At 35.8% G+C, this 18,611-nt stretch overlaps 1 protein-coding gene across 1 annotated transcript in view; it reads left to right on the top strand.

The window, feature by feature from the left end:
* Positions 1 to 585: 585 nt before the first annotated feature.
* Positions 586 to 18,611, top strand: part of LOC131430662 (uncharacterized) — a 301,476-nt gene continuing 283,450 nt past the window's right edge. Inside the window, exon 1 of the mRNA XM_058595807.1 lies at positions 586 to 1,683. The gene's annotated coding sequence lies outside the window, so the exon portion shown is untranslated. The remainder of the gene's footprint in view (positions 1,684 to 18,611) is intronic.

Genomic DNA, 18,611 nt, shown 5'->3' with positions numbered 1-18,611 from the left:
TATTCAAGGCATCGTTTACAGCCATAAACCGATGTAACAAAAAACGTGATTCGCTTAGACCTCCAAGCATCATACAGTTAAATAAATAAAAATCATTACACTTCTACGCTTAATATTCCTACCAACAACTCATCAAATGCAACAGATAACCATAAAGACCAGCTAGGAGTGTTTGAGCACCATCAAGTTGCCATAATAAAAAAAGTTCTCACCAGCAAGACACCGCACGGAACGGCGTCGGTTGGTCACTCACGGACCGAAAGCACCAGCCACCGTTGAATGTTGACTTCTCACGGTTGCGTTTATGTTGTTTGCTTTCCACATGCTGTATGTGAATATGTACAGCAACTTTGCTCAGCCCTCACGCCCGGTCGAGGCAGGTTTATGCTGCCTCGGTGTTAGGCGAGCAGTAGGCGAGCAAAAAACAGCTGGTTGTTTGAGAGCCCGGCTCGCACTACGGCTACGTGAAATGAGCTCTCGCGTGTGCCTGCGAGCTTCCTCCCAGGTGAGTGCAACTGCATGCTTTCGTCTTGTGCTTTGTGCCTACCTTCGACTCGACAGCAGAACGCTTCGGCAAAGCAGTCCAGCAGACTTCGAAGCAGGTCTCGGTCCATACGATTAGTCCATGTTTGTACGTTCAACCGGTCAGTTCGAAACGGTGAAGTTAGTCTTCCTCGTACTCGTCGCGGTCGTTGTTGTTGTAGTACCCTATAGGAGTGGAGTTGCTTTTTTGTATAAAGAGTTATAGGAGAGCAAAAAAACTGATTTTTGTTTCTCTTCAGAACAGTAGTTAGGTAGCGCAGTACGTGCGGGTGAAATCTAGAACGAAACCGTTTTGTACTTAAGTGTGAGTTCTGCTGTTGAAGTACCATCGCTGTTCCCCTTCTATCCGGTGCCAATCGTGTTGTTGGGCTTTGTGGTGCGCGAAATTGCAACAAAGCAGTTGCCTTGAAGTTCGAGGGCCTATTTGGAGTAGCGAGTAACCCCAGAATAGCGAATAACCTCGTGATCGTTCCATTGTGCAGTCGATCTGTCCCCGCAGAGGTTCATAGAGCAACAGCCGGCTGGTACTCTGTGTGTGTGTTTGAGTTTGAGCTTTGGATTAGTGCACTTTTTGCGGTGGATTTTGTATGTAGGTAGGCATTTGGAAACTGGCTTCAGCAGCATCGTTTGTGCAGTTGTGAGTTGAAGTGTGCTGCAAAAGAGCATCGCGGTCATATCGGTGTTCGGGTGCAAAGTGATCTATAGGATTGAAATACTAGTTTGTGGTCCGGTGTTACCATTTTTGGAGGAAGCGGCAACAACAACAGCAGCAGCAGCAGCAGCAGCAGAAGTAGTAACAAAACAAAAGTGGCTCGGTTTTGTGAATTAATGCATGAGTCAAGATCAGCAAAAAGAGAATAAAGTGATACGAAAAAGTTATACCGAGCTAAAGCGAAAAGTTGCTTTTGTTTTTGGAACGAGTGAGTACACGGTGTAAACAAGTTTTTGCACAAAAATAATGATGAATCTGTTGTTCGGCGGGCCGCTGGAGAAGTGTACGAAGATTGTGCTGGTAATGTGAAGAAGGCAAAGTTCTTGGCCTGAGACAAAAGACACCAAACTTGGAAGCTGAGTTATAAGAGCTGAAAGTGTAAGCAACGCCGCGAACTAGCTTAGGCTGTGTCGATAGATTGCATTTAGGTAAGTAAATCATTTGATCTGACTTTTTTTATGACATTGGAATATTGAATAGAAGATCGCGTTTTTAGGAACAAATGCATGATGATGCTTTTAAGTTAAGTTACGGCGGGGCAAAATATTGGAAATATGGAAAAGGAATCCAGTTCTTGAAGATTCCTGTTCTTGTAGAAATATGATGAAATCACAGAATATAGAATTTTCAATATACTAAATCCAGGGTTGTTACGGTCGCGCGGATTTCGCGATTTTCGCGGATTTGGCGCGGTTTCTGCTAAGATTTTGATGCTATGGCGCGGATTTCGCGCGAATTTAAAAAAACATTATTCCACAAAATTCTTTGCAAATTTTTGAAACTTGTGAGTTTTATGAAACCCTAAAAAATTAAAGATGGGCGAACGTTTCAGCAATTGGTCGAGTTGGCCGAATTTTCCCTTGATAAAACTAAAATTTACTAGAAGGCGGTTCTAGCCAATGTTTACTTCAGTGGATAAAATTACGATTTTATGCTTTTCGATCTTGAGTGATACAAGTTGCTATTTCAACATTTTGCACTCAAGGATAAATAAGTAGTAAGGAGTAATAAATGGAATGCGATTCTTCAATAATATAATAACAAATTTTGTGTATGATAAAAATCGAATTCTTAAAGCAAAAATTACACGACATGCTTACGAAGCGAAGTCTGATAATAAAAGAAACGAAGAGGTTCTGGGATTCCATTCGTGGTGATAAGAAAGTGTTCTAATAGTTTGTTGGTTCAACTATCCAACATTTTCAATTGTTTTTTGCGTACTGGAATTTGTCCTGAAATATGGAAGAAATCCTATGTGAATAAGGGTATAGAATCCAACTACCTTGGAATTGTTACTTTGTGCGCTGTATCGAAGCTGTTTGAAATTATAGTTCTGGATTTTATAACACATAGTTGCTCTGACTACATATCAGAGACTCAGCTTGGATCCATGCCAAAGCTTTCAACTTCCTCTGCTGCGTTCGACAAAATCAATCATCACATAACGATCTCCAAGTTAAGTAGACTGGGATTAAATGGATCATTTTTTAATTGGCTTCGATCATATCTGGTAATGAAATGATAGTGAAAAAAGGAGCCTGTACAACCTCACCAAGTGCTGTTACATCTGGAGTTCCTCAAGGAAGTCACCTTGGACCGTTCATAATTTTATTGTATCTCAACGATCTAAATTTTTCGATCAAGTGTATGAAACTATCGTTCGCTGATGGCTTTCGTATTTCATATTTCTAAATGGTTTAAATGCCACTAAATGCTCCGTCGTCTCTTTTTGTAGCAAAAAGTCTGTATTCAAGTTCGACTACACTATGCCACAAACTGTACTCGAACGCGCATCGTCTGTTAAGGACCTGGGTGTTCTGGAAACCAAGTTAAATTTTAAAGAGCACATAGAGCTTTCAATTGTTACAATTTGACATTCGACATCGTAGTTTTCCTATTTTTTTTCGGATTCCCTATGTTAGAACTAATTATGGATATAACGAGCCCATTGCTAGCATGTGCCGCATATTTAACAAATGTTTCAATTCTTTCGACTTTCATTCATCACGTAATGTTATCAAGAAATCGTTTCTTATGTTACTGTCTCATAAGATGTAGTTACTATAGAAGCACTAGATTCAAGCAAATGTATCATTTGGATGATTTTGATCTATTGATGCAAAAGATGAGGATTTTTTATGCCTACTTGAGAACAAGTTTGACAGAAACTAATTCCAGTGGGCTTTTCCCTGATCCAAATAAAAGAATAAAAGATGATTTCCTCCTCAGACATTCAGAGTAAAATCTTTCAACAGAAAAAGACGCTATTATAATTGAAACTGATATTAAAAAGAGTGAATCAGATCATCCTGATGTGGTTTACCTAAAAATTCTTCTTATCAAGAAGGAAATGTTTGCCGACCAAAAAAAGTCGAAGCAAAAAAATATATCTTCGATGAAATCTGTTTCACTTCTTTTAAAATCACAAGTGTAAGCATTTTTATTTTTACTGTAACATTTTCCGTACATCAGAGAGTATTAATTAAGGATCAAGAATAAACCAAGTTAACTTGTGTATTACGTACAATTTATTCAGTACGTTTGTTATAGATTAATATATGCAGTGCGAGTTTATTGAAGTAACTTGCAGGATTGAGTTTCAAACAATCTTTTTTAACAATAATTTATTCTCAAATGAATGTTGAGCCTGACATTTTGTATGATATATCAGCTTTGAACAATTTTTCACCAACGTTTGATGGAAAATTGCTTACATTTTATGAATATAGATTTAAATTCCCTAATAAAAAAAAGTTGGCAACACTGCCTCAAATCATTTGTATTAGATTGCGCTACACAAAATAAGCAAAACTAAATATTTTCTGTTACAAAAGTAGTTTTCTGGAAAAATAAATAGTTTTACGACAACATGCCATTTCCATTGCCTTTCGCATGTTAAATTAAAGGTTCCTATTTTACGGGTTCACTTATAGAAGCTACGAAAAAAAATTCTGCAAGAGGAAATCCATATAGGAATGTGTTTGTTGCTAATCAAATGTGTCAGTGGAAGTAAGCTGAAACTGAGATATTTTTTCTCGAACAGTTTTAAGGAAAACCGAAGAGTTCTAGACTAAGACACTTTTCTTGAATTGCAATTTTAAGCAGAATAAACTGATTGGTTTATTTTTCAACCATATGGAAGATTTATTGATTAAAATCAGTAAAAGAAGCGCCGGAATTTGTTTTTACGCACATATTGTTGACATTACTCATACGCTTGCAAAAACTCTTGCTCCTACGAAAAAAATGAAGAATAAAAATGAAATCGTTTTCATTGGGTTTCTCGAAGTGACGTGCTGTATGCGGACTTTTTTATTGTGTTCATATGACAAACTTATGCAGAGTTTTAAATTATATTTAAGTGAATTTTCAAGTACTGCGTAAAGTATCACCTGCATAAAAATAGTTGTCTAACGCTTCGCTCGAATATCGAATATATTTTAGATTTCCCTCGTTTTCGATGAAGAACATGTTTAGGTACACGTGCAACTTTGTAGATCCTGCATCTCGACCTAACACTGAATGATGTTTTGTCACGAAAATACACATCGTCACTCGCCTAAGAGCAATTGGCACAGCAGAGAATCATTTTTCTAGTGAAATCGACTCCAACTACGAGGTTGAAATCGAGCTGTTCGAATAATTGCCATCTCGGTTTTTAAGTAGTTTACGGGAACAAAATTCTCGGCTTACCGCGTAAAATTTAAAATGTTGCACATGGTTCATCTAGAGTAAATTTTCAATTAAAATGTTCGCAGTAAATTAGTAAATTTCTTCAAATTCTTTCGTTTTCGTGAAGAATTCACTTTGCGATTGTGAAATCGCCTGCGACATTTCATAATAATGTAAATCAGTTGTTTTGAATTCAGCAAATCATCAACGATTTTTTTAGAAGTCCTGCAACAGGAAATCTAGGGCTTAGTTCATTTAATTCCCGGAAATCTAGCATACTTTAGTGACCTATCTGCTTGCAGTTTTTAGACTTGAAGCCATTTATAATTTGTTGTTCAATAAATTTTAACTTATATTTAGTTAGTTTTGTTCTAACTGAAATTTGAGATTTTATTGTGAAAATTTGAAAATTAGAATTTATTTAGTTTGTTTTTATCTTAACCCACAATCCCAGCATTAAAGTCAATAGAAGCAACAAATAATTTTGTGCTGAATTTTTTTTTAATAACTTTATATTGGAATATGAGTTAAAATTAAATTATTAAGATTTAAATTGGGTGTTCAGCCACAAGTGGTGACTTTTCAGCCCTATTATATATATATATATATATATATATATATATATATATATATATATATATATATATATATATATATATATATATATATATATATATATATATATATATATATATATATATATATATATATATATATGATTTGGTTATTAGCATGAGGACATTATTTGCTTCCGCAATTCTGAGATTTTTGTGTAGGGAAAATTCTAAACCTACTTGTATTGTGTAATGGGGAAAAGGAACTTATATACTAACTTACTAACTAATACAGAGAGAGAATCGATTCAATTGAAGATTGCATCGATTTTTGTCGGAATTTGCTTATAATATTATGTGACATTACATCTAATGGTTCTATATTTGTGAGTCTATGTAACTCATTTGTACTAAACCAGGGAGGACGCTTCAAAATCATTTTCAGAATTTTATTCTGAATCCTTTTAGGCGTCTTCTTGGTGGTGGAACAACAACTTGACCAAATTGGTACTGCATAAAGCATGGCTGGTCTGAAAATTTGTTTATAAATTAACAATTTGTTTTTTAGACAGAGCTTAGAATTTCTGTTTATAAGAGGATATAAACATTTAATATATTTATTACACTTTGCCTGGATTTCTTCAATGTGATCCTTGAAAGTGAGTTTTTTGTCATACGTTAAACCTAAGTATTTAGTTTGATCAGACCATGTCAATTCCAAGCCATTCAATTTGAGAATATGATTATTGCTCTATTATTAGCTCTTGGCTTATGAGGAAAGATAATTAATTGCGTTTTTGCTGCATTTATTTTAATTTTCCATTTTGACAGATAATCACTGAAAATATTTAAACTTCTTTGTAGGCGACTGCAGATCACTCTTAGATTTCTACCCGTGGCTAACAGACTTGTGTCGTCACAGAATAACGATTTCTGACAACCAAAGGGTAGATTTAGAAGATCAGAAGTGAAAATATTATACAAGATTGGAGCAATTCAGATTTACAATTCTGATAGCTAACCTGAAGAGTACGATCAGTTAAATAATTTTGAATCATTTTGATCAAATAAATAGGAAACTGGAAAGCAGACATTTTTGCTATTAAACCTTTGTGCCAAACACTGTCGAATGCTTTTTCTATGTCTAGAAGAGCAACTCCAGTGGATAACCCAGAAGATTTATTTGCTTTTATCATGTTCGTTACTCTGACAAGTTGATGAGTAGTTGAATGTTCATGACGAAATCCAAACTGTTCTGGTAAAAAAATTGAATTCCCATTTAAATGAGACATCATTCTCAACAAGATATTGTTTTCAAAAAGTTTACTGATAGAAGAAAGTAAGCTAATTGGTCGATAACTTGATGTTTCTGCTGGGTTTTTATCAGGTTTGAGGATAGGAATTACTTTAGCGTTTTTCCATCTTTTTGTGAAGTAAGCTAATGAAAAACACTTGTTGAAAATTTTAACCAGGAGTCTCAAGGCAACATCGGGAAGATTTTTAATATGAATATTAAAAATTCCATCATTACCAGGAGCCTTCATGCTTTTAAGTTTCCTAATAATTGATTTAATTTCATCAAAATTCGTCTCAATAATGTCATCTTGTGATAACACTTGGGTTGAAATATGATCATATTTCAATGAGACTTCATTTTCAATAGGACTCACAACGTTCAAATTGTGTACACTCTCGAACTGCTGAGCAAGTTTTTGAGCTTTTTCACCATTCGTAAGAAGTATTTGATTTCTTTCCTTGAGAGCAGGAATTGGTTTCTGAGGTTTCTTAAGAACCTTAGAAAGTTTCCAGAAAGGTTTAGAATATGGTTTAATTTGTTCAACTTCTTTAGCGAAATTTTCATTTCGCAAAAGAGTAAATCTATGTTTAATTTTTTTTTTTTTTTTAAATAACTATTTATTGGAATATGAGTTAAAATTAAATTATTAAGATTTAAATTGGGTGTTCAGCCACAAGTGGTGACTTTTCAGCCCTGTTATATATATATATATATATATATATATATATATATATATATATATATATATATATATATATATATATATATATATATATATATATATATATATATATATATATATATATATGATTTGGTTATTACCATGAAGACATCATTTGCTTCCGCAATTCTGAGATTTTTGTGTAGGGAAAATTCTAAACCTACTTGTATTGTGTAATGGGGAAAAGGAACTTATATACTAACTTACTAACTAATGCAGAGAGCGAATCGATTCAATTGAAGATTGCATCGATTTTTGTCGGAATTTGCTTATAATATTATGTGACATTACATCTAATGGTTCTATATTTGTGAGTCTGTGTAACTCATTTGTACTAAACCAGGGAGGACGCTTCAGAATCATTTTCAGAATTTTATTCTGAATCCTTTGAAGCGTTTTCTTCCTGGTGGAACAACAGCTTGACCAAATTGGTACCGCATAAAGCATGGCTGGTCTGAAAATTTGTTTATAAATTAACAATTTGTTTTTTAGACAGAGCTTAGAATTTCTGTTTATAAGAGGATATAAACATTTAATATATTTATTACACTTTGCCTGGATTCCTTCAATGTGATCCTTGAAAGTGAGTTTTTTGTCATACGTTAAACCTAAGTATTTAGCTTGATCAGACCATGTCAATTCCAAGCCATTCAATTTGAGAATGTGATTATTGTTTGGTTTAAGAAAAGAAGCTCTTGGCTTGTGAGGAAAGATAGTTAATTGCGTTTTTGCTGCATTTGGTTTAATTTTCCATTTTGACAGATAATCACTGAAAATATTTAAACTTCTTTGTAGGCGACTGCAGATCACTCTTAGATTTCTACCTGTGGCTAACAGACTTGTGTCGTCACAGAATAGCGATTTCTGACAACCAACGGGTAGATTTGGAAGATCAGAAGTGAAAATATTATACAAGATTGGAGCTACACTCGAACCCTGCGGAACACCGGCTCGTACGGGTAGCAATTCAGATTTACAATTCTGATAGCTAACCTGAAGAGTACGATCAGTTAAATAATTTTGAATTATTTTGATCAAATAAATAGGAAACTGGAAATCAGACATTTTTGCTCTTAAACCTTTGTGCCAAACACTGTCGAATGCTTTTTCTATGTCTAGAAGAGCAACTCCAGTGGATAACCCAGAAGATTTATTTGATTTTATCACGTTCGTTACTCTGACAAGTTGATGAGTAGTTGAATGTTCATGACGAAATCCAAACTGCTCTGGTAAAAAAATTGAATTCTCATTTATATGAGTCATCATTCTTAACAAGATAATTTTTTCAAAAAGTTTACTGATAGAAGAAAGTAAGCTAATTGGGCGATAACTTGATGTTTCTGCTGGGTTTTTATCAGGTTTTAGGATAGGAATTACTTTAGCGTTTTTCCATCTTTTTGGGAAGTAAGCTAATGAAAAACACTTGTTGAAAATTTTAACCAGGAGTCTCAAGGCAACATCGGGAAGATTTTTAATAAGAATATTAAGAATTCCATCATTACCAGGAGCCTTCATGTTTTTAAGTTTTCTAATAATTGATTTAATTTCATCAAAATTCGTCTCAATAATGTCATCGTGTGATAACACTTGGGTTGAAATATGATCATATTTCAGTGAGACTTCATTTTCAATAGGACTCACAACGTTCAAATTAAAATTGTGGACACTCTCGAACTGCTGAGCAAGTTTTTGAGCTTTTTCGCCATTTGTAAGAAGTATTTGATTTCCTTCCTTGAGAGCAGGAATAGGTTTCTGAGGTTTCTTAAGAACCTTAGAAAGTTTCCAGAAAGGTTTAGAATATGGTTTAATTTGTTCAACTTCTTTAGCGAAATTTTCATTTCGCAAAAGAGTAAATCTATGTTTAATTTCTTTTTGTAAATCCTTAACTATGTTTTTCATAGCAGGATCACGAGAACGTTGATATTGTCGTCGACGAACATTCTTCAACCGAATGAGCAGTTGAAGATTGTCATCGATGATAGGAGAATTTAATTTAGTTTGAGCTTTGGGAACTGAAAGATTTCTAGCTTCGATAATATAATGATTCAAATTATCAATTGCTGTGTCGATATCCGCAGAATTTTCTAAAATAGTTTCATGATCCACATGATTTTCAATGTGAGATCTGTAATCCAACCAATTTGCTCTATGATAGTTGAAAATAGAACTAATTGGATTAATTATAGCTTCGTTGGAAAGTCTGAATGTTACAGGAAGATGATCTGAGTCAAAATCAGCATGAGTAATCGGTTCACTGCAAATGTGACTTTGATCTGTTAGAACCAGATCAATTGTAGACGGGTTTTTCACGGAAGAGAAACAAGTAGGATTACTGGGATGAAGAACTGTGAAGTAACCAACTGAGAGTTGATTATGAAGTATTTTACCATTACTGTTATTTTGCCTACAATTCCACTGGACATGCTTAGCATTTAAGTCCCCTATTACGAAAAATTTCGATCGATATCTTGTAAGTTTTTGCAAATCGCCTTTAAAGAAATTTAATTGTTCGCCGGTGCATTGGAATGGCAAATATGCTCCAGCGATGAAATAAATTCCATGAATGGTTTCAACTTCGATTCCCAAGCTTTCAATAACTTTAGTATTGAAAGAAGGTAAAATTCGATGTTTAATTTGCCGTTGGACAAAAATGGCAACTCCACCACCAATTCCAGTAAACCTGTCAAATCGATGAACCACATAATGTGGATTACTTTTCAATTTTACATTTGGTTTAAGAAAAGTTTCTGTCACAATGGCAATATGAATTTTGTGAACTTTGAGAAAATTATAAAATTCATCTTCACTCGATTTCAAAGATCGAGCATTCCAATTTAAAATATTCAAATAATTATTTAACATCACTGTTAAATTTTAAATTCATTATAATATTATTTGCAAATTTCCATCCGATTTGAAATGCTTCAAAAAGTGATGAAGTCGAATTCATTTGGATGATCATTTGAAAAAGTTGATCTTGTAGGTAGATCATTTTATTTTCAGTTATATCGCCTAAATCGACTTCATTTAAAGAAGCGAATGGCATTGAAGGAATATTTGTAGGTAGACTGCCATTAGAAGAAGATGATTTGGTCGGTCTACCTATTAATAAATTGTTTTCGTTAGAAGAAGAACTGCAAGGCGGTCCTGTGTTTTGATTATTTACATTAGAAGAAATAGGAGATAGATTTCTACCTAATATACCAGCATAACTGACATTAGAAGAAGATGATGACGAGGTCGATCTACCTGTCAATAAATTGTTTTCGTTAGAAGACGAATTGGCAGGTGCCTTAGAAGAATTTTCAGGTATGTTCTGTAAATTTAAGGTCGTTGATTTGACTTGTTGTCTAAGCGAACGAGCGTTTAAAATTTTTTCCCTGACAGGACATTTCAAATAATTGGATTTATGATTTCCATTGCAATTTGAACATGAAAATTTATCAGTGGTTTCATTCATTGGACAAGCGTCTTTCGAATGCGATTTACCACAATTCAAACACCGTATATCCATATGACAATTTTTGGTTCCATGACCGAAGCCTTGGCAACGACGACATTGCGTTAAGTTTGCAATACGATTATGCCGTTTATAATGTTCCCAATGAATTTTAATGTGGGAAATGAAACGTACTTTTTCTAAAGTTTTCAAATTGTTTACATCACTTCGATTGAAGTGTATTAGGTAAAGTTCATGGGAAATTCCAGAGCGTGGTTTAGAAGTACCATTCGCTCTTTTTTTCATAAGTATTACTTGGGAAGGGGCAAAACCAAGCAATTCTTTTAGTTCATTTTTAATTTCATCAGTACTTTGATCATTTGATAATCCTTTCAAGACAGCCTTGAAAGGTCTGTCTGATTTTATATCATATGAATAAAATTTATGAAGTTTTTCGGACAAATATCGAATAAGACTTTCGTAATCTTCCAATCCATCCACCAAGACTCGACATTCTCCTCTTCGTCCGATTTGAAATGAGACTTTTACTTCCGGGAGAAAAGTAGAAAGCTCAGTACGGAATGCTTTGAAGTCGGAAATCATCACCGTCACTGGTGGCATAGATTGATGTTTCTTCCCAGAACGACAAGCGTCCATTTTGGGAATTTTTGAAGAATTTTCTTCTATGTCGCTACAATCGGATTCAGGAAGAATCTCGTAAATATTGTTAGACGGCATAGGATCAACGGAAGGGAAATCCGTCCGTTGTCTTTTATTTTTACATTCAGATTCTATAAGATCATGAATGTTATTAGAAAAATGTTGAATAACGGATTGTGATTTATTCCGTATTGAATTATTTTTAGCCTTAGGCTTGTTGCCTTTCCGGTTGGACGCAGGCATTTTTGAAATTAATGAAATTTTAAATTAAATTAACTAGGCTAAATTAGTCTTCGATTAGACTCCTAGCTAGCCTTAAAAAAGGCTGATTAATTTCTTAGTCACTCTAATATCACTCTTTGTATCACTTAGTCACTCTAATATCACTCTTTGTATCACTTAGTTAGTGATTCAGGTAGCCTTGAAAAAGACTGAAGCCTTGAATCAATGAAACTCTAGGTAGCCAGAAAAAAAATTCCAGGAGCCAAGAGCTATACGCGTGCGGTGCGAACGACTGTTCAACACCGACTGATCTATGTTTAATTTCTTTTTGTCTTCCTTAACTATGTTTTTCATAGCAGGATCACGAGAACGTTGATATTGTCGTCGACGAACATTCTTCAACCGAATGAGCAGTTGAAGATTGTCATCGATGATAGGAGAATTAAATTTAGTTTGAGCTGAACTGAACTGAACTGAAAGATTTGTAGCTTCGATAATGTAATGATTCAAATTATCAATTGCTGTGTCGATGTCCGCAGAATTTTCTAAAATAGTTTCTATGATAGTTGAATATAGAACTAATTGGATTAATTATAGCTTCGTTGGAAAGTCTGAATGTTACAGGAAGGTGATTTGAGTCAAAGTCCGCATGTGTAATCGGTTCACTACAAATGTGACTTTGATCTGTTAGAACCAGATCAATTGTAGACGGGGTTTTCACGGAAGAGAAACAAGTCGGATTACTGGGATGAAGAACTGTGAAGTAACCAGCTGAGAGTTGATTATGAAGTATTTTACCATTACTGTTATTTTGCCTACAATTCCACTGGACATGCTTATCATTTAAGTCCCCTATTACGAAAAATTTCGATCGATATCTTGTGAGTTTTTGCAAATCGCCTTTAAAGAAATTTAATTGTTCGCCGGTGCATTGGAATGGCAAATATGTTCCAGCGATGAAATAAATTCCATTAATGGTTTCAACTTCGATTCCCAAGCTTTCAATAACTTTAGTATTGGAAGAAGGTGAAATTCGATGTTTAATTTGCCGTTGGACAAAAATGGCAACTCCACCATCCATTCCAGTAAACCTGTCAAATCGATGAACCAAATATTGTGGATTACTTTTCAGTTTGACATTTGGTTTAAGGAAAGTTTCTGTCACAATGGAAATGTGAATTTTGTGAACTTTGAGAAAATTATAAAATTCATCTTCACTCGATTTCAAAGATCGACCATTCCAATTTAAAATATTCAAATAATTATTTAACATCACTGTTAAATTTTAAATTCATTATAATATTATTTGCAAATTGCCATTTGATTTGAAATGCTTCAAAAAGTAATGAAGTCGAATTCATTCGGATGATCATTTGGAAAAGTTGATCTTGTAGGTAGATCATTTTATTTTCAGTTATATCGCCTAAATCAACTTCATTTAAAGAAGCGAATGGCATTGAAGGAATATTTGTAGGTAGACTGCCATTAGAAGAAGATGATATGGCCGATCTAGCTATTAATAAATTATTTTCGTAAGAAGATGAACTGCAAGGCGGTCCTGTGTTTTAATTATTTACATTAGAAGAAATGGGTGGTAGATTTTTACCTGTTACACTAGCATAACTGACATTAGAAGAAAATGATGACGAGGTCGATCTACCTGTCAATAAATTGTTTTCGTTAGAAGATGAATTGGCAGACGTACCTGTTTTTTGTTTTAAATTCGAAGAAATAAGTGCCTTAGAAGAATTAGGCGTGGCATTTGTAACGGTTTTATGATTCTCAGGTATGTTCTGTAAATTTAAGGTCGTTGATTTGACTTGTTGTCTAAGCGAAGATTTCAAATAATTGGATTTATGATTTCCATCGCAATTTGAGCATGAAAATTTATCAGTGGTTCCATAAAGTATTATTTCAGTGTATTAGGTAAAGTTCATGGGAAATTCCAGAGCGTGGTTTAGAAGTACCATTCGCTCTTTTTTCATAAGTATTACTTGGGAAGGGGCAAAACCAAGCAAATCTTTTAGTTCATTTTTAAATTCATCAGTACTTTGATCATTTGATAAGCCTTTCAAGACAGCCTTGAAGGGTCGGTCTGATTTTATATCATATTTCTCGGACAAATATCGAATAAGACGTTCGTAATCTTCCAATCCATCAACCAAGACTCGACATTCTCCTCTTCGTCCGATTTGAAATGAGACTTTTACTTTCGGGAAAAAAGTAGAAAGCTCAGTACGGAATGCTTTGAAGTCGGAAATCATCACCGTCACTGGTGGCATAGATTGATGTTTCTTCCCAGAACGACAAGCGTCCATTTTGGGAATTTTAGAACAATTTTCTTCTATGTCGCTACAATCAGATTCAGGAAGAATCTCGTAAATATTGTTAGACGGCATGGAATCAGCGGAAGGGAAATCCGTCCGTTGTCTTTTATTTTTACATTCAGATTCTATAAGATCGTGAATGTTATTAGAAAAATGTTGAATAACGGATTGTGATTTATTCCGTATTGAATTATTTTTAGCCTTAAGCTTTTTGCCTTTCCGATTGGACGCAGGCATTTTTGAAATGATTGAAATTTGAAATTAAATTAACTAGGCTAAATTAGTCTTCGATTAGACTCCTAGTTTGGAAAAGTCTTGATATAGACTGATTTTGTGGTAGTCCTAATAAAGACTGATTAGTTCGAATAATAGTTCTTTGAATAGCTAGCATTAAAAAAGGCTGATTAATTTCTTAGTCACTCTAATATCACTCTTTTTATCACTTAGTCACTCTAATATCACTCTTTGTATAGCCTTGAGAAAGGCTGACTAATTTTTAGTCTTTAAAAAGACTGTTAGTGATTCAAGTAGCCTTGAAAAAGACTGAAGCCTTAAATCAATTAAACTCTAGGTAGCCAGAAAAAATTTCCAGGAGCCAAGAGCTATACGCGTGCGGTGCGAACGACTGTTCAACACCGACTGTTTTGTGCTGAACTTATTCATATGTTTGCTTCCTGTCTCACTTGTATTGTTTCCATGGCATTTTACCCGAGCTTGTCGACGCTTGTCAACGAAGTCTTATTTCGTTTTCGTTTATTGATCAGAGCAGCTCGAGAGTTGACCCAGAGTCACCCAAACAACTTCACTGATGTTCGTTTTAGCAACCTGGAGTCACTCTAGATCGGACTCCAATCGCGTAGTTTCGCTCTGAAAATTTTCTCGTGTCGCACCACAACATCCATGCGAGTTTGTTTATTTTTTTCTCTATGAGTTGTTGTTTAGGGCGCGTACCACGTACTCGATTGATGTGAAACTCATTAAGAACACTTGTCTTGAAAAGAGAAGAAAAAAAGAGATTCCGGTGTTTCTCAAACACGGTACACCGGAAACGGCTTCCCAATCGCTTCGGGGACAACAATTTTCGATAATAAAATAAAAACGATACAGTTTTCATACCAATCAAAAACATTGTGCCGAACACCGACCATATGTGAGACAAAAAAAAAGCCGTTACAAACGAATCGAAACTGGTAGCAAACGAATCGGTGATGCTCAACCTAAAGCGGAAATTATTTACACTTTCTTCAAGAGCTTTACTTTCCGTCCTTGATTATGTTTCTCGGTTTTGTTTTCGTTTCTTCTTTTTTTTTCGGTTGGACTGCTAGCCCCAATTGCAAGACCGGCCGAAGCTACCACATAGACAAGCATTTCCCGGTAGGTCTTGTCTGACGGTTTAGCTCTGTTTCAAACACCGATCGTTCTTCAGCGCGGCACTTACGCGGTTTACAGCGCTTCTAAGCGACCCTAATTGGCACTTCTGGAAGACTACTGCTCGGGACACGATTGTGTCAATTAAGCAGGTTTATTGACTTGTTTGTAAGAGAAAAAAGAAAGATTCATACGCTACACACAACCGAGAACACGACCCTTTCTGTAATGTACAGAACTTTAATCGAGGGAGTTGCCTTGGTTATCGAGTGTGGTAGCAGTTATTGCTGAAAAGGACCAAACACAGCGTGGTCGTTCCGTAATGCCACCCACCGAAGCGACAGGCGCACTGATTAGAGACGAGGTACGAGTTTGTGCAACGGTTTCAGAATTGATTTCCATGACACCACCAACTCACACACACCGACACACATCAGAATGTCACGCAAGGCTCGTTCGTGTTTCTTCTTCTGCTACCAACAGCTGCAATCATGCACATGTGTTACATGGTCTAATGAGCGAACATAAACATGCACTACCGATTGGAAAGCGGTAAATTATTTGAACAAAATGTTTTGACTGCTTGATTGTATTTATCTGGTACAATGTTTAACCGCACACTGCACTGTGGGACGGCTTCGTTGCAAATGGGACTATAAATTGGTATTTTCGGTTCGGTCAACTCTTGGTACGATTCAAGGAATCAACATGAATTATTTATTTGTAAATCTTTTAAGAAATACACTTTCATCAATTTTAGCTAGAATTTATCTATAAAGCAACAACAACAATAACAAAATAGTATGAAAAACAATACCCACTGCCAGGTTCCCCCCCCATCCGTGAACTGGTTCGGCTCAATTAACGTTTTGATTGCCTAGACCACACGAACCCACAAAGAAACCAAAAAAATCGGCACAACACTACTAAAATACCACCGCGGTAACGTAACACCACCGGTTACAGGCAGCGGTACTTTTAGCTGGTACCAACTTGCGCGTATGACGCCTTGTTTTGCCGGTACTCTTGGGCCCCCGGAATGTGCGAGCTCCGGTTACGTTACAGTTCGATATGGATGAAAAAAAAAACCAGCAAATTATTCAATGTATCAAATTGGGACCTGATCCCAAGCTGAGCGGTACGGCATTTGTTATTTCATGTCTAACCAGCCACCGGCCTGGGCCTGGTCGTAGGTGCTTTTTTTGGTCATAGATTGTCTTTGTTGTAGATACTAGAAGCCATTTTTGTTTGTGGGGAAATGATGCATTGCGAGAAGTTGTTGAAACCCACATGCTTTCATTGTTCGATGAGGATTTAAGTTCTTTTAATTCGGTTGATGTATAGTGTTAAAGATTTTTTTCACATTTTTCGATTAGAATTTCAATGACCTCAGAGAATGTGATTGAGACTATGGTTTCGAAGCTGAAATCCGACTTAAAAACAACCGAAATCGTGATGCATCTTGAGTTAACACCGGAAACGATTTGTCGGAGGGCGTTTGAAACAGATTCTTTGTCGTTAGGTGCTTTGAAGCGGATAATCTTAATGACTATCCCGGGAAGTACGGACGCAGTTGATACCATTTCGAAACATTTGAGAATCTTTCAATTTTTATAACTTGTTGTTGTACACTTTTCTCTCACCACTTGTGTAACCGTTTATTTGTTTCCATCAGCTTGTCTCAAAATGCGCGAACTTCCAGCAGGATGACGTCAAAATGTTGTGCAAAAATGATTTTAAAAAACCAAATTCGTCAGTGCAGTTCAAATTGAACTGCTTAGTGCAAACTTAAACAGTTCAATTTGAACCGCTAAGCAGACGTAAAGTTGATGCTATTTGCAAAACACTTCTTAAAGCTTGCTTCAGATAGAATTGGAACAAAGACAATTGCCTGTATTTCAGTTATTTATTATTGAAGTCAAGATATTTTTTTATACAAATGTAGCATTTTCTTCATACTTTTCAGAAAAAATACGGATAAAATTATTCGTCACGGTTTCGAAGGAATTCTCGAATTTTTCCTGTAACACGGCTCATTGGGCGGCGCACACCTTCTTCGTCCATCGTTTTAGCTATCTTATTCCACCAGGTCGTCATCTGATTGATGTCTTTGACAACCTTTACCTTTGCCTTGAGTCTCCCCCTCATAATTGCCCAGTATTTCTCAATAGGGCGGAACTGGGGGCAGTTGGGTGGGTTAAGGTTTTTCGGAACAAACTGGACCCCTTTCTCTGCATACCATTCTTGAACGACTTTGCTGTAATGACAGCTTGCCAAATCTGGCCAAAACATTACGGGATGGTCGTCGGATCGAATGAACGGCAAACTTCGTTTTTTGGAGACACTCTTTTTGGTATAGTTCCGATTTTATTGTCTTATTTGTAACGAAAACTTTCGTTTTTTTGCCACAGCTGCAAATACCCTGCCAAATCATAAACTTTCTTGCAAATTTGTCGGCAAAAACAAATTTAAATTTGGCTGGAACATCCACCCGAGCTGTTGCCAAGTAAAATGGTTGACGTGGGATTTGCCCGAAGTTAGCTTTGACTTAGGTTTCATCGTCCATCAGAAGACACCCGTCGAACTTGGTCAGCACCTGGTCATATAGTTTCTGAGCACGAATTTTGACTACACTATTCTGTTTTATGGTCCGATTTGGCTGTTTGCTAGCTCGATACGACTTGATTCCTTCCCGGAGTCGAGTTCTCTCCACGATACTATGGGCAGCACCGAGTTTTCTGGTCAAATCACGGTCCCACAGATTAGGATTCCTCTTAATCGTCTTCAAAATCTTACCACGCAGTTTCCGGTCGACAGTTCCACTCCGACGATTGGCTTGAGGCTTCCGACCGAATCGTCGTCAATGTTTCCTTATATCGTTTGATAACGTGCCATACGGTATTTCTGGGCAATTTCAGCTGTTTAGCTAGCCTAGATGCAGACCACAATGGATTTTCCAAATAACTGTGCACAATTTTTTCCCTTCTTTCGGCTTCCATGCTGATTGTTTACAAAGTACAGTCGATTTACGGATTGCCAAAAATCATACGTGAAGCAGACAAAATTCCCGACACGTGGGCGCCAAGAGCTTCCAAA

This window comes from Malaya genurostris, chromosome 2, assembly GCF_030247185.1.
Source record: "Malaya genurostris strain Urasoe2022 chromosome 2, Malgen_1.1, whole genome shotgun sequence".
In the NCBI taxonomy this organism is placed as follows: Eukaryota; Metazoa; Arthropoda; class Insecta; order Diptera; family Culicidae; genus Malaya; species Malaya genurostris.
Note: the sequence above shows the minus strand (reverse complement) of the source record. Positions and strands in the feature narration are given on the sequence as shown.